The sequence below is a fragment of the Phalacrocorax aristotelis genome, chromosome 8 (genome assembly GCF_949628215.1).
Source record: "Phalacrocorax aristotelis chromosome 8, bGulAri2.1, whole genome shotgun sequence".
NCBI classification, from domain to species: Eukaryota; Metazoa; Chordata; class Aves; order Suliformes; family Phalacrocoracidae; genus Phalacrocorax; species Phalacrocorax aristotelis.
The window spans coordinates 25188699-25208786 of NC_134283.1; positions in this window are offsets into that span (position 1 = coordinate 25188699).

Below are 20088 nucleotides of genomic sequence, written 5' to 3' on the forward strand. Positions count from 1 at the left end.
AAGAACCCTGAAGTTGATGTAACAATGGTGTAAAAAAACCCAGTCTTGCTAGTAATATCTCATAATAAACTCCCATGTTTTGCGCCTGTTAACTAGGATTGTTCCTAGTGGCTTAAACTGTTTCATTCTTTGGAGAAGATAAATTAGGGTCTACGAAGACAAGAACAAATAAGTGTTCACATGGTTCTTTGCCAATAAATCTTTTCTACTAGATTTTGTATTTCTGTAAGTAGCTTATTTAGAAAAAGCTAGCATAGTCATAACACATCTGACTCAGAATATTGAATAATATGTCTTGATTAGTTTAAAAACCAAACTAATACTTTCTATGATGTTTTCCCCCATCCAGTCCCATGACCTCATCCTGATATTCAAAATAATATTTTCCCACAGGTCAGGAGATATAAAAATAAATATGTTTCCACAGACGCAAGTTGAAACCATTTCAATGACTGTACCTCACATTAGAGACGTGCTCCAGCAGAAGTCTGCACTGATCTGCACTAAAACAAAGCAAAGACACTCTAGCTGCTTTCAGCTGTTGGAAGAACAAGTGCAGACTCATACCTCAGGTTAATCGTGGCAGCAGATATAGCAATAAGGAAACGCCTAGTGAAACAATGGCTTAAAAAAATTTTTTTACTCTTCAGGTGACTTCCTTATGTGCCCAGAATTATTTCTGGCAGCTAACCCTCTAATATCTTATTCAAGTTTGGGTAAAGAAAAGGGTAAGAGTACTTACTATTTCCTTGTAATGACCAGAAGAGTTTCAAATACAGCTGAATTTTAAAAGCAGGTATTTTACTCTTTGTCTAATTTGTTAGACGCAACATAGTTTGTATGTGCTAAAACTGCGAAGTTTCTCTCTTAGACATATTTGCATTGAATCTGAATGTTTTAGCAAGCTCACAGATTATTTTCCTATTCAACTCTGTCAAAATCACAGTGAAAAATAAAATGGAACTGCGATCCCCATCATAAGCAGTGAGCCCTCTCTCTGCCCACGGGTGAAGGTTTGGAAGCAGCAGTCCATGGAAGCCCATCATCAGTAAAGCTTCTGTAGGTCCCTTGATGCCACTGGATCCATTTAGGCAATGAACTTCCACAAAGGTCATGAGATATCTGTGGGTTTATAGGCCAAAGCCAGCTTCTCTTCCTAGTCAACAAGGGTCGAGCAGATCCCAAAGGAAATGACTGACATGTGCTGCCTAGAGCTATTTACTTGTACTATTAATCCACCTCTAGTTGTATCCTTTCTCCCACATAGCCTCCCAATTTTATACAGAATTTTTATAGTATTTTAATCTCCAAGGATTTTATTCATTCAAATAAAGCCAGCCTGAGAGCAGACAGCACTGCTGGACAAAGAAGAAATATCCAATAACTCTGAGCCACAAACAGGAACAGGGTTAGGAGTTTTGCTTTCTTCCACTTAGATTTCTTTAAAAAAACCTAGGCACTGCTGGTCCCTGGGATTTTGTCATTTTAGGCATGGTTTGTAAGACTCATGGCAAACACACGCAGGAACAGCAGACACTACAAAAAAGGTTCTAGCACAGCAGCAACAAATTAGTAAAAAAATAAAAAAAAACCAAAACAAAAACACAAACCACCCTGTTTACATTTCTTGATAGCTTTGAAAACATTCCTTGATAGCTTTGAAAACTAGCAAGCTTCCTGCTGCAAACTTGTCCTATCCACACTAGCTCAGGCCCCGCAAAGCCAGTAAGTCTCTCTGCTGCCTGCAGTAGGCATTACAGTAGCTCATAATCATCCTCTCCAGCATCGGTTATCCCAGGGAAGAGTCTTTCTGAACACAGCACCTACAAGTCAGACTGACTTTGTAAGACCTACATCTGTAACACGTAAAACACCTTGAATATATGCAGTGCTCTCAAATCAGAATATCAAAAGGAGATAAGACTTACCCTTCCCCATGAAAGAACACATCCACCCAGCCCCAAATTCAGCCTGACAACAGCTACCACCACCTCAGGTGCCAGACTGTTAACTGGCTCCTCAGGTGGAGTGAATCTGAGGAAAATCTTTCCTAATCCCTGACCACTGGGCTGTGGTGTGAGCCAGGAGTGCTTGTAGCCTTCCAAACTCTTGCTTTTCCCTTCCAGTGCTTACTACCACCTTCTCAATTCCTTTTTTTTGTTATACTCCCTTTAGAAACATTGGCTGAAGTCTCATCTGTGGTGCTGTTATGCATTTTGAAGATGTAAAAACTGCATGTGGGAACAACAGTGAGTGCTGCTCTCAGCCCTCTCCTCAGTTTCTTGTTACATGTAGAAAAGAATCCCATTTCTTGCTGTCACTCTCAACCCCTTATTTTCATTGCCAGCAGCGTCAGCACGAAATATGAGGATGTTCTCACACTCTGAGAGCTTCACTTCACATCCTTTGATGTGGATGTTTAATGTCTACTAAACTGAAGTGCAGAGAAATGTGGTGCCTTCCCTCACAGCTGCAAATAGCTTCATAGTTCAGGCTACAGGTTTGATCCCAGATCTGACTCAAGTCCTTCATGATAACTAGTAGTCTACTTTTCCTCAGCATATCACATATACACTGAAAATCAAATTTAAATTAAATTAATTTCAGTTGCAAAGTCAAACTCCTAAAGGTTAGAAACACGACAGGTACTGAAGCTGGAGCTAACTTTTTCTTTCTTCCTTCACTCATTTTGAAAATTGAAGGAGACAAGGGTATATGCTAAAAGTAAATGTAATTGCTGCTGTGCGATTATGATAGACTGACAACTCGTACTATGACTGCTGGAGCTGCATATGCAACACAGGTACATTAAAGGGAAAATTCATCCCACCTCACCCTCCTTACTTTGTTCTTCGTAGGAACGCCGACTTCAGGTGTTGTGCCCCAGTGCAAAAGTGGGAGGCTGGGAAAATAATGGGTGTACACTGCTGGTAAGACTATCTAAATCAGGACTGGGCTTCCTCTGTCCTTATACCCCTCACTGCAACTGCTGCTGACTTCAGGGGAAGGGGACCAAAGTCTGTGCCTAGTTTCAGTGTTTGTAGTTATCAGCCTGCTAATACTGTCCTGGAAATCTCAAGTGAGAGAAGTGTATTTGTGATTTTTTTTACTGTTAGCAACACAGCCAAACCAGAACTTCCTAGAAGGTGGAAAGATGCAAGGGCTTTTCACCCTGCTGAATGTCAAGGCTCATCTGCAAATGGAGATGTTAGGAAACCCTTTAAAAATAAATCATTTTGCAAGAATACTTCTATAACCAAGACTGTGAGACATTTAGAAGCTGAGAATGTGCTGTAGCACTGCCTCAGGAAGGTGGCTGGAGAGCCCTGGTGACTAACTGTATGGCAAGGATTGGCCACCCAGCCTACCCTGAAGGTACCTGGGGATGCACGTGAGCACGTGCAACATCGTAATCCACTCTGCTGACAGATACAGATCTAGTTATGTGCTAGAGGCAGCGTCTTGTGCCCTTGGCAAAGAAGCCAGCACTGCAAAATTTGTGGGACACCAAAGGAGTTTTCATGGACTACTCTTTCCCACGCCCCCATTGCAGGCCTGCTTTGGAGAGTCCTCAAGACGAAGGGCAGCCAGTAGCTCAGCTGTCAGTTGGCTCAGCTGCTTTGGGAGACCCAGTCCAGACCAGACACTGGACAGAGTCTGAGCACAACCTGGGCACCTCTGTTTAGAGAGAGGAAAAATATACCCTTCCACCAAACTGGAGTCCTGCATCGCCAATATACTGTCTGCCTCTGACTCTTGTGTCATTTTCTGAAAGTCCCAAAATCTTGGAATCTTTTTCACTTTTCCCAGATACTGTCTTGGCATCGGCACAAGATTTCAATGTGCTGAAATTTCATTTATCATTCTTAACTGATCAACAGTAGATGCCAAATGTTATTCCTCACAATTGGCTGAAATTCTGTGCTAAATTCTCAATTGTAAAACAAGCATTTAACTGCATTTGTATCCTTCTGGCCTTATGTCATGGTGCTGAGAAAGAAAATCCTATTCTAGGAAGAGGAAATTTGCAATGAACTTTAAGCTATCCTGACTGCGAATTTGTAGACAGTTACTGGTCCATGTAACCACAAAACATTAACTAAGTTTATTTTAATAAAATGTTCATTAAATTGCTATTAGGTATAACCCAGGGCATCCCTACCTCTGTCAAAATATCTGCCATAAGTCTGCTGAAAACTCATCTAAGTAAAACCCCATCATACTCATTATTCAATCCTTAAATGCCTGAATAAAAAGTGGAGGAGAATGATGAATCAGAACCATAAGTCTGTAGAAATAGCAGTACTCAAGCTGTGAGTTGCACCAGCAGTCTCCTCATCAAACGTAAATCACTGCTGTATTAAACCAGCTTGATGTAGCCATGACTTGCCTGAAGTTATAGGAAAGAAAACAGTAGTCATTACAGCACAGAACGGGTAAAACACACGAATGAAACAACGTCTGGAAAAGTTCAACCTCAGGGGGGTAATAAACTTGAAGTAATTTCATTAAACAGAGTTTGAAGCTTTAGGAAAGGAAGAAAGAGACAGTTTGTAAGTTACAAGAACAGAGGGTTGAAATGACACTGTCGGGGGTTTTTTTTGGCACCAGTTCTTAAATAACCTCAGTTTCTGCCAGCCTTTCCACATGACCTCAGAAAGCCGTCATGGCCTCAACGACTCCATACTTCTGGCTCTCCCAGTTGTAGCATAAGTTGCATTGCTTTGATGATTTCATTCAAAGTGCATCTGATTTTGTTGGCTGCCATGACATCAGTGTGCTCAGGCTTAGGCTCAGGCTCAGACTGAGCGGCTCGTATTTTTTCTTCAGTAGCTGTGAAGTTTGGCACACCCTGATCTGCCCTAGACATATACAGGCAGGTCATGGGAACGGGTACTGCTCAGGATGAGACATAGGTGACATTTTCAGAGGATCATGTCCTTCAGGGCACTGACCTATGAAGACGCCAAGCTCTTCTCCATCCAGATGTTCTGTATCAGAAGTGCTACATTTATATCTCAGAAGCCTGTGAATCAGAAATCCACGTGTCTTTGCAGGGTACCTCTCCCAGAGGCATTGGCAAAGCTCTTGAAAATACTTCTTCTATTTGGCTGGCCTTTCTCAGCAGCTCTACGGGTCAATCAGCTGAAACCCCAAGCTAGATTCAAGTAGCATGCTTAGCAAAACCCTCTGAAATGTGGGATGGCTCATTAACAAAACAAGCAAAAAGCAGTCTGCATCATATCCTTTGGATGAACGCAAGTGAAGCAGACCACTTTGGAGATATCCAGTCTAGTATAATTTCTGTTTCTGTCAAAGCAAGTAGGTCAACAGCATGTCTACATATGACACAGCATGTCAGCATTGCTTAAACCTCCATAAAGACATGGGACAGATGGCATAATGCTTAACAAAAATAAATATTATGAGATGAAATTCTAATGTTGCTCCTATTCTAAGAATGCTGTGCATATATTCATCTAAGTCTAGGAGGCACGAAATATATATGTATATCTGTTGGAGGATGAAAGGATAAACTCAGTAACAAAAACTTAGCAGGGATGATGGAACAGAGTGACAGGATAGGGAACAGACTTTCAGTATTCATTAAGTGCTGCACCGCAAAATTAAACCGAAAGCATTTTGAGATACAGAAAAGAAGCTACCCTATATATGGCGCAGTATAATGTTACATCTGAATGTTGCTTGCAATTCTTTACACTGACTATCCTATATACTTTCACATGGCATGATCCCGTTTCCTTGACATCTATAAGAACAGGAGCACGGAGGACCACTGGTTCATTCATTCATACAGATTTTTTTCTTCTTTTAACCTATCTATGTGGTATTTAGAAGCAATATTGAAATTATCACATACAAATAAAACATTGCATCTGCTTATTGATGGGCACAGAAAGATGAACAACCCAAGTTCCAAAACCACTCTCTGAAAAAGGATGCTTCCTGTTTAGGAAGCTGTAAAGAAGGTGACTGTAGTCAGAATGCGAATTTTGCATATAATAAAAATTATACCACCATGTTCTTTATTTTGTCTAATACAGTTTTTAAAAAGATTTTATTGGTAGGATCTGTACCTGCTATATTTAATAAACATTGCTGCAGCTAGCCAATTGCACTGACACAAGTGGCAATAAAGAACAAAAGAATAAAGCAGACTTCAGTATGACATGAACGATAGCCATAAAATAGCTTTATTATTTACTACCAGTTGTTAAAAAACTCTGTCATTTATGGTTATTAATACCGTGGAGCTTACCCTCATTCTACTAACCAAACTTGCTTTTTCTAGATAAGGAGACAAGAGAAGCAGTTAACGAGTAACAACCACACCTTTCTCCTTAAAATGCATTTTCCATGTAACTGTTATACTGAAGTATTTTTAGGGTATGGAGAGATAAGAATTATAAGTAGAACAGTAACCAGGCCAATTATTTAGTTGAAGATAGTGTGTCTAATTAATTAAGTTCATATATTTAGGATTAAACCCCTTATTTTCAAATAAATCAGCAAAATCCATTTACTATTGGAAACTATTTTCTTTTAAGACACACAAGTACGCTAATAAGATCCATTTTTCCTATGAAAGTGTTTTCAGCTAACATACAAAAGATCAAGGAAGTATAAGAAAGCTTTCTGTCTTCTAAAATGAAGGCTGAGTCTGTTTTACTGAAAGTGTGGCTATATATAAAAGGGAAAAAAACCGCTGAAATTAGTATAATACCAGCATCACAGCAAAAATGAAATGGCTGATAAAAAAAGTTCTGCAGTGAAACATTTTCTTTCTGACCCCTTTAGTTCTTTTTGTTCAATAAATTAAAACATTAATTCCATTAAATTGCTATTTACTTACAGGGCCAACATTTTACCTGGAAACCTGGAGTTAAATTGTGCATTTAGAGAAGTCCTAAGAAAGACAAAGAATACATTTTGTGATGAGTGTCCATAACCCCAAGATTAAGGAATACACAGGCTCTGTCATAACTTCTCTAAATACAACTCTACATCTCAAAGCAAAATTAACGCTATGGAATTGTACTGCTCTTTGTGAGAATGCCAGGAACTGAAGCCACATCTTGTCATTTTCAGAAGATAATTTTGGGTCAGACTGCTCTAAATCATCACTGCCACAGCTCTGGATCTCCATGTCCACGTGGACAGCAGCTCAGCAAACAGCTGCAGCCTTTCAGCTAAACTTTCGCTCACTTGCCAAACAGGGAAGAGCAGTAACTTGTAATTAGACTGAGACCTCCAGCACTCATCTTAGCAGTTTAATCAGTCCAATTCTGAATAAATGCCAACAAGGAGAATATTGCCAAAGTATCGTTACTTGTAATTTCAGCTGAAGAGAATAAATAAGAAGCCAATTGAAGTAAGTCTATAGTGCTATCCTATGAGCCTCTGTTCATGTCTGTGTCCCTGTATATTGCTTCCTTTCTAAAGTTGTAATAACTTCAGGCTAATGCAGTCCTATATATTCAGAATATGTTTAATTTGGCTTTCTTCACTTGCATGAATAAAAAACCCAGTCTCACAAATATTTATTGAAGATGTATGTTTTGTGAATATATTCTTCTTACCATTCCCAAAATACTTTCAGAGTCTTGACTAATAACGGCAAATAAGAACTTGGGAGATGCAAAGCTTCAGAACATTGGAATACGCCTTAAGTAATGAAAATTTAATGAGGTTCCTTATTATAACTTACCAAAAATCTCAAAATCAATCAGGTTCATTGTACAATATTTAATGGTCCTTTATGTTACTGTTTTTTAATGTAAGTTCAGACATGGATCTGCAAATTATTCAGTGTTTCTGCTTTCTACTTCTCCATTTATAATAAGGAACTTTTCAGACAAATACCCCACTGCTTTTATTTGCTGAACACATGATCACAGTTGCTTCCTCTGGGGCTTCCCTTGCTACTGCAGGAATGGTGTCTGGGCCATCGTTTAATGGGTGATGGAAGCTCACACTGGATTCTGTAAGCTCACACTGATTCTCTAAGAAGGGTAGACATGACGCTTGAGGATATGGTTTAGTGGTGGACTTGGCAGTGATAGGTTAGCAGTCGGACTCAATGATCTTAAGGGTCTTTTCCAACCTTAACGATTCTATGATTATATGATATTAGGAGTGTAGTTGTTAGACTCTCAGCAACAGCAAGACACATTAACTGCCAACCTGAAGTTTCCCATGGGAGGAGTAAGCATTACCCTGCAGTGGGAGTTTCTAAGCCTCCTTCCCTGTAGGCTTCACCCATTACAGTCCCCTCTGCCCCGTTGCTTCCTCTCAGTGCCCTCCACAGCCCATGGCTTTGCCTCACTTGTGGGCAGCAGCTCTTTCTCAAAATACCATAGACACATCAGGACAATCCTGGCAACCTTCCGGCACTGAGCACTAGCAGTGACCTCCACTCCAACCCTTGCCCTGAGCACAGATCACCAGCCTCCACCATCTCTGGAAGTCCCCAACAGCTCCTTTCCAGTACACACCTTCCCATACTCCTGCAGACATGTAGCTATTAACTAAGCTCTGTGATTTCTTCAGTCTAAAAGGAAAAAAAAAGCCCTAGTTTCCACCCTGCTCTAGATACAGCTAAATGCTGAGCTGCCCCTTTTCCACTTGCCACTCCAACATCTATCTAATCCTTCTGCAAGCATGCTGGAGAGTGAATCTGCCAGCAGGTACCCAACTGAAAGCATTCAAAGAACGGTGCCAGCCAGGAACAGGCAGGCAAAAAGGAGAAAACTGATGGAAGGAAAATCTCTTGACAGCCATGGGAAAGAAGTGAAATATGAGAGCCATACGGGTGAGCAGTTGGATGTCCAACTTTGAGAGAGGTAGAAGAGGCATTTGAATGCAGGCTTACCCATAATTCAGATTAATAACTTCATCATGGAGCTATCTCATGATGGGCCTTTATCTCTCTGATACTGATCAAAACTTCCACCCTGCCACATAACAGTAAGTGGAAGTTTAGCAAAATCCCCATGTTCCTATGGAAAGTTTGGATTACAAAGGATTTAAAAGAATTTGTAAAGGTTTCAAAGAATTTGTCATGAAAATCTGTTTCACTGGAGAATTCTGATCAACGTCTCTAAAATATTTGCTCACCAGAGACACAGTTTAAGTTTCAGACATATGGAAACCTCTTACGGTACAATCCAGCAATAAACTGTGAAAAAAAATAGCTGTTATCCCCTACTTGGGAGTTACCTTCATTTCTTCTAGTGGCAGTTTACATTCATCATGCAGCTGCTGCAAGCGAGACTTGCAGTTTGAGACGCACCATATATTCGGCAGCACTGAGATCACAGTGACGTGCAAAGCAAGGCAAGAGAATCACCCCTTCATCCATTCCAAAAATACTCCTGCTACAGCCAGCAAGAGCATACGCTGCAGCCGATCCATCCACCACCAAAAAGACCCACGTTATATTTCCAACTGCTCCTTTTTCCAAGACTGAAGGACATCACAGAGACAGGTACATCACTAAAGTTCTCAGTTTCTCATTTATTTTTAAACATGGATGTTATTTCTCTCTGTAATAGCCTCAGAGTCACACAACAGACGAACAGGCACTCACCCTATTAGTATGCGTAAAAGGCTACGGAGGCTTGGTGAAAAATTCACTCTAGCAGAAGCAGAGACACAGGAATCATGATTGTAAGTATAAACAGAAGAAAATCACAGTTGTAATAAAGTAGGTCTGAATATAGATGCACGTGGGAAGGGGGAGAGCTTGGGTGATCACAGAATTATATTTTCCTCCCAGCTAGTAATAGCATTGCTTTTCAGCTAAATGTCTGAAGGTATTTTACTGGAAAGACAGGCAACATAATTTCCTTGTGAAAGGTAGAGAAACTCAGGCACTGGGAGAGTGCATGACTTGTCTAAATCCACTCCATAACCCACTAGAAGAGCTCAGACTACACCTACCATCTCCTGAAGTTCAGGCCAGTGCACTTCCCAGTAGGACCACTGCTTCTCCACACAAGATCCTAGGGGTGGGGTGTATCAGAGAATTAGTCTGAGCAGAAGAGGTCGCAGCCCAAAGGCTGAGGGATGGTGTTGTGACATTTGTGATATTCTTCATGTACATTGTACTGCTGTTAACTTGATAGTGCCTTTCTGTCACATATATATATACACAGGCATATTTTTCACATAAAATCATGTGAGTCTTTGTTTTCATTAAATAACATGGATGACAAGAACTTTCCTCCATCAGCTCTGGAGAAGTCCAGGATCTATTTTCTGGCTGCAGTTACTTTATGATCACAGTCAAGATGAGAGTGGCAGACATGTTACATTGAGGCAGTCTGATTTTATCCTTGAAATTGTAAATACTTTTTGTCCCTGAATATATTTCAATACATTTATGGTAATATCACACTGAGGTGGTAGGACTGAAGATAGACAGACACAAAGATGAGATGCAGACCATAGCGTTATTCTGAATGCTCTCCAGATCTGTAGCTGTTTCTATTCTAGACATCTACTGCACTGCTTAGATGGAGATAAAGGCAACAGGTGAAATGAAACCTTTTCTCCAACTTGTATTCCAAAAAGTCTTGCAGGGCTCCACAGAATTAAAACTGTCTTAGCTTTTTTGCACTTTTGCTACCATAACGGGCTCATTTAACTTGTGATGGAAATAGCATATTTGAATTATCATTATTCATTACTTTAGCTTCTTCTACAGTTTCATTTGTCCTCCTGCAACTCTCCATTGAGTTTGCTTAGGCTATAAATAAAGATCTCTTGGGATCCTGGATCTTGCCTTCTGACAAAAATTTCAGTGACTCATTCTCATACATATTTTCTTCCATAATCTTCATCACAGGCAAATGTTCCTGCTCATTCCAAAAGGTCAGAAGGAAAGAAGCTGTGAGTAGCTTCCTGTCAGAAGTAGGTCAGAATGCTCTTTCCTTAGATGTCCTTAAACAAAGGTGAGTTATTTTTCTAAACAGAGACTTCTGGAGTAGTGTCTGGTTACAGCTAAATCTCCTTAAGCCACAGAGATGTTGGGTGATTCCTACCCAAAAAAGGAAAGTTGCTAATCAGAACAGTGGTGCCAGACTGACTGACATGTCTAATGACTTCATTTGGCATCACTAACTTGTAAGCTAGTCGACTCCCTATTGAACTGTTTTTTCCAATGGATATGTACAGTGCTTGGGTCAGGAATGTCATTCTTAATTACAACAAATATTAACCCGAGTGATAGACTTGGAATGGACAAAGTCTGCAGAAGCACTGCTTGGTGGGGACACAAATTGGCCAAAAGATACCCCATATATCAGCTCATCAACAGATTATTTCTAAAGGATAATTTCCTATTTGTTCAAAACATGTATTTTGTATCATTAAAAAACTCAGGGACCAGAAATCATTGGCAATATCTCAAAACACGAATTTCTGAGGATGGTATCACGTGCCTAGTTCTTTTTCATACTTTGCAATGTACGGTACCCATTGGTGCATTCAGCCTTTCCGAAAGACTCCCATTCTATGTCCCTCCACATACTTCTGACAGATTCATGCAGACAGTTTCACTCACAGAGCTCTCAGGTACTTCTCTGATCTTTCCCCAGACACAGTTACTCATAGTCCTCCTTTGTCATTAACTCTACACCAAACACCAGCAGATAACGAGATATTCTCCAGGACAGGTGGTAATGGCTGGCTGTGGATCGTGCATTGCCCGATGCTGATGGGGGATAGCTTGTAGAATGGTCTTGCAAAAACTCTCTGGAAGTGACACTATTCCTGATGGGTCAAAACTGCTGCCTGTAGCTCACTTTTATTTCTGACTTACAGTAACTTTTGACACTTTCAAGAATATCTCTTGCAATGAGCGTGTAAAAAATGTGATTTCCATGAAAATCATAATTCTTATCTCAGTTAGGCAGTAGCTTGAAGCAGCTGCATTCTGCAGCACCACATGGCTTTGCTTTAGGTAAATGAATCTAAAAGTAGATATACATGCAGATATGAGGACTGAAAAGGGCGCATGCATTCCTGTGCCCCCTGCTCCAGGTGTACCTGCTCGAGCAGGGGGGTTAGACAAGATGATCTCCAGACGTCCCTTCCAACCCCTACCATTCTGTGATTCTGTGATTCTGTGCAGTTACAGGCCTTTTCAGGAAAAGGCCCTTACCTTGTATCCCTGGTGTTACAGCTATACATTGTTTTTGTAAGAAAATGACAGATCAATAACTGTGTTTACCTTTAATAAATTATTGATAGTGCTGTGAGGAATCTAGAGTGCTACTGAACTACAGTCTCTGCTCTACACTAAGCTCTACACTGCTGCCAGTAAACCTCCAGGTTATAGTCAAGGTGCTCATTACAGGCTAGAAAGTTCTTAATAGCTTGAATTCCATCATCTTTCCTTCCCTGTCCTGCTATACAATCTGCGTTTAGCCCTTGAATGCTTCAGGCAATTGGCCCAGTGATGAGCCTTCAGAGGCCCTGAGACACAGAGTCAGGGTGCTCCCAGGAGCCAGCCCTCCTGCTTAGTGGCTTTAGCCAGAGTTGCAAATTGGAGCATTGTTCATGCTTCTTGACAATATACAGATCATTCTTCTCCTGCTGGAGAGTATTTCTTGTTGCTGCCTGGTTTTAGTTGCTGATGCTAAAAAGGATTATTGAGCATAAACTCCTTGTAATGGTGAATGCTTCCGACTCCAAAATATGTCTAACAAATCTGGACAATACACTGGTCGGCACAAAAAACCTATGCAATCCATAATAAACATTTAGACTGCTTAGGCACCTGTCAAAATAGTTAAATAATCAAAGTGAGACCTGCAAAGGTGGTTTGTTCGTTTTCTTCTTTCTCTCCTTTGCAATATGGAGGGATCCAGCTATTTTCCTGGCTTGAACCCCTTTATGCAATGATTGTAAAACCATCTGCACTCTCCCGATTTGGACTGCCACAGGACGTGTGTGGATAAGCAGCAGCCAGATCTCACATGTCCCTCTGTTAAACCACAGGAATACGAAAACAGCAGAGATTATTTAGGTTCTACAAAATAAAGCTGTTCTTGTTGTTCTCTTACACTACTGTCAACTATTAGACAACATGCAGTTCACTTTTATATCTAACGTACACTTCATTAGAATTAAATAGAATTAGGTCTTTCCCAGTTGCTTTAATAGTAGATATAATCATTCCAGATCTTGACAGGAAAAAGACAAGAAATTGATGTTTTCTTTCACCTAATTTTCCTCCAGAGAAATAAAGAGTGGTTATAGATTTTTATGGCTTCTCACAAGAACAAAATATGCAAAAAGTAGCAGATTCACAAATATTTAACATTAATTCAAAGAAGAGTTCCATGCTCATTTTAACAGAAAATACAATCCAAACTTTAATTATTTTCCCTGAAGTTCTCACAGTTCCACCTGTAAGTATGTGTTCCAGCTACTGAGTGCTCAGCTGTCGCTCATGCAGTGGATAATACTGAAAATTTCATTTATTTCTCCTCTTAGACTCATCTCTAAAAGACAGAGTAGCATGCACTGTTTTTATTTACTCTGAGTGGTGTGAAACTACTAGTGCATATTTTAAAGTATTATGAGATGTTTATATGCATTCAAAATGCTATTGCAAAGGAGGAGAATCTGTAACACTTAAAACACCTGGCCCACAAGCCAGGCTTAATAAACTATGATGGAAGAGGGAGTATCTTAATTCATTACTTAAAAAGGAGTCTTTAATTGTCCATATAAGAAAAGACACAAAAGAGAGTTTCCCTCAGCAGGTTCCAGACTAGTGGTGGTGCAAAATTTTCTTCCTCCTGCTTAGATTAACAGACTATTAGGAGCGGCACATTTGACGATATTAAAGAAGTAGTCATTGCGGCTCTTTTTGCTCTGTTTGCTAAAAAGTCCTCTTTCTGTCATTCTCTCCTTGTATAGTAAAGAGCTCCTCTTTGTCCTTTATGTCTTTATCTTAATGTTTTCAACACTGGACCAAAGAAGCCTTCTATTCATTTGCAATCCTTCTCCAAGCAATTCTGCCATTTAACATTATCATTTTTCTTGCAGTGAGTTCAGCAAAGGAAAGGCCGGATAATTATTGAGATATGGAGGAGAAATACAAGTTTCCAGCTTCTCTAGGAATTTTAGCTGGAGCAGAGAAGCAATAAGAGAGGAAGCCTAGACTTGCATCCTTTTCTCAGAGATATCCATATTTTAACAAATCCAGAAGTCAAAAATACTTCAAGAATAAAAAAAAAGCCTTGATTCCTATCAAGATATCCTGCAATATAGCTAAATACCAATTTATGAAAAGGAACAGATCAAATTAGATGATAAATTCACATTGATTTCTTTGAATGAAGATCTAGGGTCCATACTTTAAGGCACACATAAAACTCAGCCACTGACTCTCCCAGGCATTTTCATCAAGGCAAAACATCAGAATGGGTTGGTTTATCACCACAGCAAGATGAATTTCAATGTTTAGCAGCAGTGAGTCCCCATCCACTTACTGGCAATAAGATATTTATGCTGCAATTGTGAATTCTGAATGTCATAAAGATGTAATGGAGTACTGTGTACACCGTGATCAGAACTTATGAAATGGAGAGATGAAAAATAAGTTTATGTTATTTTAAAAAGGAAACATTGGTCTTCCACAAAAATGTCCCAACCTGTAAAATTCAAGTTTAGATTTCAAATGCCCCAGTACTTTGGGACCCAAATTGTTATGACCTGCTAGAGGCAGAATAAACCATCTGGATATTTAAAAACAAATGAAGGGCCATCATCAGGCTCAGAAGTAATCCTGGCTCTTGTGCACAGATCAGGGGGGATCCTGTGCATGGATCAGAAGCTTCCAGAAGTTTCTATGGGCCAAGAAGGTATTCTGGTGCTTAAAGATGAAGGTCAAAAATATCAAGACAGCACAACTCCCACACAGCGCAGGTACAGCATTGAGCCAGACTAGGTAGCTCTGAAAAATCTTTCCCAGCCACGTTTCTGTTCTGTTAAAAATATTACTCTAGGCTCAGCACCTAATTATTAGAATGAAGAAATGGTTCAGAAGAAGGCACAGAAATGAGACTAATTACTTATGACATAATCTGCCAGTATGAGAAGCTTCTATCCACCCTGAATTTACCTTCAAGTTTATTTCTTGAGGCATGGAGATTTATAACACTGCAGTCATCTTAGCTAGTTTATCAGTGATTGTTTTGTTAGCCACATAAATGTCTAAGCTACTTCTAATCTTGCACAGCCCTTGGCACAATGTTATTTTATGACAGTGAGTAACATGAGTTATGTGTTGTGTTTAAAATGTTTTTCTCTTTTCAACATTTAATTACTGTCCTTTTAATGTCACGTTAAATATTTTAAATGAAGAGTAGTTTATTTAATGTAAATAAATATATCCAGCCATGTGCCTTTTTTAAAAAAAGACTGTGCAATCTGTATTAATTTTAATTTTTGTGATTTAGAGCAGACTATAATATGGAGATTAAAACCTTAAGTTCATTCCATTGTAATCCTATTTTAAAAGAGTCAAGCTATGAGAAAGCTTAAATGCGTAGGAAAGGAAAGGATTCTTTCAGGAGAGCCTGGTATCCTTCTCCTGCCTCACCACTGCAATTCAGCTGCTTTACCTAGGAAGTCCAGAACAGCATCCAACAAGCTCTCTTGTTCACCAGTAAGACTTAATGAGAGGGGAAGGTGCTCAGAGTCTTGCAGAACAGTTCAGATAGAGTGTGGCAACTTTCTAAATAAGTGGTGATAGCATTTAACATGGTGACTTCCGAGCAGGCATGGACAGACCTGTCTGACTCCACTCACACTTCACCTTGGCCAGGCTCTAGCCACCTCTGGCCGAGAAGCCACACAGACATCTCCAGGAGGTCAGTGTTCAGGCTAAAGAGCCTATCTGGGAGAAGCAGCGGCCTATGTCAGCTATCACAGCTGTTCCACTGTTGGGCTGAGCAAGCTAGCACTCAGCCCATGCAAAACACAAGCATTGAAAATCATCTCGTTCCCAGAAATGTCCCCTAATTGGATGAAAATTCTAAAAGACTGCACATGTCAAAGATTTCACCGCGGTTTAGGACTCATTGCCAGCTGGGATCAGGAAGAAATCTTCTTTCCTCAGTGCCATTCAGCACAGCGTTGTAAGGGATTTACACTTTCTTTTGGACAGCTTCTGCCAGGTTCTCACAGCAGATGGGCCACAGGCCAGCCATGACCGACCAGCACACTTTGGCTCACTAAACTCACCAAAGACAAAATAATTCTTTCTGTAATAACTTTCTCAAAGAATACTTATTCTGTGTTCTGCTGTGTTTTATTTAAAGTGTGAGTCCTTCAAATGGCCCAAGCTTTTCAGTCACTTGCATGCCAAGTGGTGTCTGTCATAGGCTGGCAACTGACTTACAGCCAGTTCTTTCAGGCACCTGCACCATGCCAAACTTTGTAGTATATAATGTTTAGACTGCTGGAGCTTAGAGTCTGCTGGATCTTAGAGTGATTCTTAGCTTACAAATCAATAGGTTTATGGAAGAATCTAAACATACTTTAAAAGGTCACAGCTAGGACTGGGGGGAAATCAGGCTGTTAAGGAAGGATGAAAGATTAGAAGAGAAGGAAATAAAATAGGACTTCTGGTCAGCGAACTCATAAACCATTATTCGAAATTAATTACAGGGAGCACTGGGTATCCTGCACTGCCAATTAGCCATTAGTATTTGCCATGGCAAGTCCATGGCCTTAAATAAAGCTATTTAGTTTATGTATCTGCAGTTTGATCCCTGTGAAAATGGCTCCTGAAGACTAAACTACCTCACTTTCATCTCCCACAGCCCAGCTGAGAATTCTTAGATTACCTCAGAGGTTTGAGAAGGTGAATGATCTAACTAATACAGTCTCGTGGAATTAGAGAGAGATTCCTGAATCTAACACGCATTTTCCTTTCTAGCCCTTTAAATTTCAAGGCATAGTTAGTAAGGACTATGGTCTCTATTTTGGGGTGGAGGCTGTTTTTTCTACAAGGCATACATATTTCAAGCAACGATTATGAGGGCACAGGAAAACCTTTTGAAAAGTTTCCTTTTCTCCTTCTGCATTTATGGCTTTAATCCATGTTGTTCTGGTTAGCCACACTGCAGAATAACAGCAACTAAGCAGCCAAATTTCTAGATAGAGAAGGAAAGAGGAAACCAATCAAGACTACACGTTGTACAGAGCAGCAGCACATACAGTGCAGGGGCAGCAGCTCTACAGCACCAGCTCACCAAGCACAGAGCTTTTTTGCATGCACCTTTACATTGATATTCCACGACAGATTTTCACTGTTCTGCATTCACACAAAAAATGAGTACAACACTATAATCCTGCATATGTGTCAAATACAGCTTCGTGGCTTATTTTTATTTTTAGTAACGATATCCCACGCTTCATATGAGTAACTTAGATTTCTTTTTTACTGCATTATGATTTGTCAGAAAATCTTGTCAGCTAATATTGTCTTCCAATAGCTCTGTGTTCTCCCCATAGTTTGCAATCAGTTCCAAGCCAGCATGACTTCCTGGAAAAAGTCACAGGAGACTCAATAAAATGAAATTTTCCTCCACCACAAGAATTCCTTTTTATGCTCCCAGAAATGTGCTATTGTTCAATGCCAGAAGGTGGAAATGCTTAAGAAGAGACCTGCAATTTATAAAAGAACAACATGAGTGATTGTTACTGTAGAAACATTTTAGGTTGGGTGGTTTTTTTTGCAATAGGGGATGTTACAGGATAGAACCATGTGTTTTGTTTCCCTGATAGTCCCAGTGCAACCACAGGTAGAAAATAAGTTGTCTGTGTGAATTGATAAGAGGGTCATAAAGAATTAGAAAATTATATCCTGTACGCTACCCTGCCAGCAGACCATGAAGAAAATTCAGGATTTCATGAGCTCTCACTTTCACTTTTTTCCTCATTCTCTGGTGATTTTTTTTTTAATATATTTATCTAACTCTGTGATAGTTACTTCTCAGGCAGTTTTTTCCCTCTCCTGGGAAGATGCCAATAATATTACCTTGGAGCAGGGAGAAGCATTGAAGGCTTGTTTTCTTTGAAGATCAGCAACCCAGTGACCTAATTCAAGCAGCCTGAAGGAGCGTGTTTATAGCTGTTCATCAGTGCTACTGGCTAAGCAAGCTTTGTTTTTGTAGCAGGAGAGTGTGAAGGCTAGAGTTGCTACTGGAACATCAGGAAGATTATAAGAGACCGTCTTCTGAGTAGTGGTGCTCTGCCCCCTCCTTCCTCCCGGACTCCAGGGAGCAGAGGGCAGGTGGCAAAAGAGAGCAAATGGTCACGGACTATGTGGAAAAAACATGGAGGTAGATAAACTGAAAAAAATGCAGAGTTTAGATAAAGCACAGAGAAAAGACAGAGAGACTCAGATGTAGCACCTCATTACTCGTGTTTTGTTTTGCGGAGGATGAAACAGCTTGCAGTCATCTGTGCTTCCTAGATGCTGCAGTGATACTGTGTTGTGATACACAGAAAGGAAAAGAGATCCTGGAGCCTGCTGAGATTAGCAGGTCCTTCCCCTGCCTTTGCTTTTTGTGCCTCTGTTTAGTGCAGTGTTTGCTTGCAAACTGTGTACTTTGTGAAAGACAGGTAAGAGTCTCGGAGCAGAGGACACAAAACAGTATCTCTCTGTCTAAAGCTCCTCCCTTCAGTGCACCCCCGCAATGCTGGTAAGGCAAGCCATGGCAGCCTGAGGGGCCTGTGCACCAAAACCGCCCCACAGTTTCCAATGAAGTACCATTTACATTAAAAGAGCAGCATCCCCCCAACCTGTCTCAGAGACCTCTAACACCTAGATTCATCTTTAGAGGGGATGTATTTTGCAGTGCTGTGAATTCCACACTGGCATGCCCGTTTCTTCTTTTTTTATTTAATTGCTCAGTGACATTTTTGTAAAGATTGACAGCATCTCATCAGCTTCCCAAGCAATTTTTAAGCTGAAAACTAAACACAGAGACATGCACTTGTTCCTCCCACTGCTGGAGAGAGAGAGGCTGTGTTATTTTCTCTCTCTTTAAGGCAGGGACATACCTTTTCAGACTTCCAAGTACTAATTTTCTACCAGACCTAAACACATACTCCGTTACCCTCTGCCCAAAAAAGTTCAGCTGACATCATCCTCATGAAGTCTGTTTCTGAGATGGGGCCTATATCAGTAATTGGTAATTCTGGGGGTCTTTCACACAGCTCTAGCAAAACAGGAGAGCTAAAGGGCTGTGAGAGAAAACATGTTTTGGCATGGGAAATGGGCCTGAAAAACCTAAATCTGGAAGGGGATTTAAGAGCCAGTGCCAACATAAAAAGCATAGAATTTTAGTTAATTGACTACATTTTACTTAGAAAATGCTCTTTAAGATCTATTTACATAAAAATTACAGTCACAGCAGAAGAAAAGATTATTCAAAATTGCAAATGTTTGCAATCTTCTTTTGGCAAGTTCAAGCTAATAACCTTAGCTTTTAATATAATCTTATGATAATTGTTTTTTACTCTGAAAATAAACCCACAAGTTTTTAAACATCAATACCGGACAACTGAAAATTAGCTTTTTAAATGCATTTTTTTCTTTTCTAATCATGGAAGTTGACCTTTTCCTGAGGTTCAGGGTGTGTGTGAACACTTTCAACAGAAATTAGCTTCTGCTTAACCATGAAATGTAAGGAAATTATAATCCTGTGTATTTCCAATATCTGTGGAAATTTTTCACAACTCTCTCTAAGCCAAAGACATTTTCTATGAAGGACAAAGATGTGCAGTAATGGATAATGAAAGGAAGAATTTTGTGGATCATACTGTCTGTGGATTTTAAGTGTTGTTTTTGAGAAAGAAAGACAAGTTCAGATAAAACACTTATGCCAAAACTGTAGAAACATTTTGCACTGTCTGCAGTTAATAAAACAAGCAACAAAATAAGTGTAGCTAGGTAAGCAACATTGACATTTCTAACAAAAACAGACAAGAGTTTAATCTTTTTATCAGTGTATGCTTAATGACTGACACCATCTA